Source organism: Asparagus officinalis, chromosome 4 (genome assembly GCF_001876935.1).
Source record: "Asparagus officinalis chromosome 4, Aspof.V1, whole genome shotgun sequence".
In the NCBI taxonomy this organism is placed as follows: Eukaryota; Viridiplantae; Streptophyta; class Magnoliopsida; order Asparagales; family Asparagaceae; genus Asparagus; species Asparagus officinalis.
Window position 1 is genome coordinate 32705915 of NC_033797.1, and position 2950 is coordinate 32708864.

Below are 2950 nucleotides of genomic sequence, written 5' to 3' on the forward strand. Positions count from 1 at the left end.
AGGCCACTTCGTCGGCGCCCGCACCGAACCCGGCCAGGCCCGACCTGACCAGCAAAAGGGCCGGGCCGGAGTGACCAGGTCCTAGCCTGGCCCGGACCTAGGCCCGGACTCAGCGGGGACGCCAATGATCACATTTGTGACCGTTTGGTCGGGCCGGGCCCAGTCCGAATGGCCATAACGATCATTTTTTGGCTTTTGACCAAAATATCCCCAAAATAGTAAAAAAAAGGCCAAAATTTGAGGGTATTTTGATCATTTGGTTAGGGGGCTGCCTCTATAAACAGAGGGATTTTTTTATTGTTTTTCTCATCCAAAACTCATCTACTTCTCTCTAATACTCGCTTTTGCTCTCTAATTCTTCAATCAAATGGTTTCCTACTCTGATTAAGAAGAGCAAATCCCAACTCCCGATGTTGAAATGAATCATAATACTCCTACCACAGGAGCTACAGTTACTCCTACTCCTACCGATGTTGATCACAAATTCGGTGGCGATGATTCTGCATTTAGAACTCCTAAAGGCCAAGATCCGATATGTGGAACTTCTTCAAGAAGATAGAAGTCACACAGGATCAACACGGTAGACTTCTCACCCAAAAGGCTAAGTGTGCGTTGTGTGGCCATATTTTCCAAGCTCATCATAAAAGCGGCACCAACCAGCTCAAACGCCATTTAGAAAAGCACAAAAATGTTAGGCAACGCCTCAATGTGATATCCGACAATCTTTACTCTCCCAATCCTCATCTTCCGGTAGTCTTGGTAGTAGGAACTATGACACAATCCGAGCTAGGAAATGTGTCATCAGGTTTATTATTCTTAAAAACCTTCATTTTAAATTAGTAGAAGATGATGAATTTAAAAATATGTTTACTGATAGTTTTTATCCCATATTTAAAAAATTTCTCATTAAACTTGTCAACGTGATATTTTGAAATATTATCACGAGGAACAAGGAAAAATAATTTTTTATTTTTAAAGTTTAAACTATAAATTTTCTTTAACTTCTGATATTTGGACATCTAGAGTACAAACTGGTTATTTATGTATCACAACACACTGGATTGATGATAATTGGCAAATGTTTAAAGGAGTTATTTCTTGTATTGCATTTGAAGATTCACATTGTGGTATTAATATTACAAATTTAATAATTGAAGAACTTATAAAATTAGAAATTAAAAAAAAAATATTTTTCCTTTCACTAGATAATGCAAGTAATAGTAATGTAGCTGCTGATCATATTAAATTATCTTTGCTATTGCCATGTCATGGTGATATTTTTCATATTAGATTATTTGTCATAGTTTAAATTTAATTGTTCAAAGTGTATTTTGTAAAATTAAATCCATGATATAAAAGGTTAGGACAGTAGATTATGCTCATAATGTTTCTAAACAAAGACTTAAAAGATAAAAACAATTGTGTAAAAAAAAATTTAGACCCAGATTAATTCTAAAAGATGTTGACCATAAATGGAATTCTATCTATGCAATGTTAAATATAGCAATGGAGTATAAAAACATATAAATAATTTTATTGTTTTCTATACTTCTAATTCTAGCTGTGGTAATATGTATGGAATAACTAAGGATGAATGATCGGTTATATATAGTGTAAAAGAGATGTTACAAGTTTTTTATGATGCTACTATGTTATTATTTGGTTGTTATTAACTGACTATTATTCAAGCTGCTTTACAAGTTTTAAATATTCAAAAATTTTAATAATTATCGTATGGATAATTATTTTGGAAATATGATTTTTCAAGTTGAAAGTAAATTTAATAAGTATTTTAGGCCTATTTCTATTGTTTTTGGTTTGAGGGTTCTTATTGATCCTTTTTTGAAGGATATTGGCTTTCGAAGTTTGTTAAATTCTTTGTATGGTACCATGATAATAGACACTGATGATGGTCAAACTATTACTGCTCTTATTCATCATAATACTATTAGAATTTATTTTCAAATATTATATGATGAGTATGCAGCTAGATATGGTGTTAGTACACATAAGTCTACAGCTTCTGCTTCTACGAGTTCAAGTCGGGGCAAAGGTATGAGTTTTGATAAGGAATTATTGATAGCTTAGCTAACTGGTGGATCTAGATCTGGATCATTAATGAAAGTTTATATTTAACTGCATCTTTAGTTAAAAGTCAAAATAATAATTCGATATTTTGCAATAGAGGAGAGTATATGGAACCGTTTCATATCCTATACTTTTCATCATGACTCGTGACTTACTGAAATTGCAAAGTTTTCACGGTAGCTTCGGAATCCGACAACATAGCAGGACGTTTGATCGACGACCACATGACATCGTTAGATTCGTATACAGTACAGACGATAATGTGCCTACAAGATTGGTGGAGGCACGAGAAGAGAACTCAAGGCATCGATCAGATGGTCAGTGTTGAAGATCAACTTGAAGAGTTGGGAATGCATATAGGGATAAAGAGTACAAATTATTCATTAGTTTGTAATTTTTATTTCTTAGCTAAAAATTTGTAATAAATTATTTTAAAAAGAGTTGCAAATGATAGTGATATAAATGAGTAGGTGCCAAGATAGTTGGGATGTATTCATCTACTGTGATGCGATAAATTTCAAAATAAATTTATAATTATTAGTGATTTACTGATTATTAATAAAGAATTTATTTTTATCATTTTTATTTCTATAATTTTTTTATATTTGTAAATTATATAATTATAAGTAATTAATAATATGATTATTTTTTTTATCAAAAGTTCGCTTAATTTATTGTTATTTACTCTTGAAATAAAAAAAAAGAAAAATGACCGGGCCCAGTCCTGATTTGCCTAGTCGGGCCAAGCGGTCCTTTTGGACAGTCCTGATACTAATACAACAAAAATATAATTGCATCTTTTTACCGCTTGACATTTCCTAAAAGCTCTAAAATTTAATAACTAATAATCTTTATTTTCATC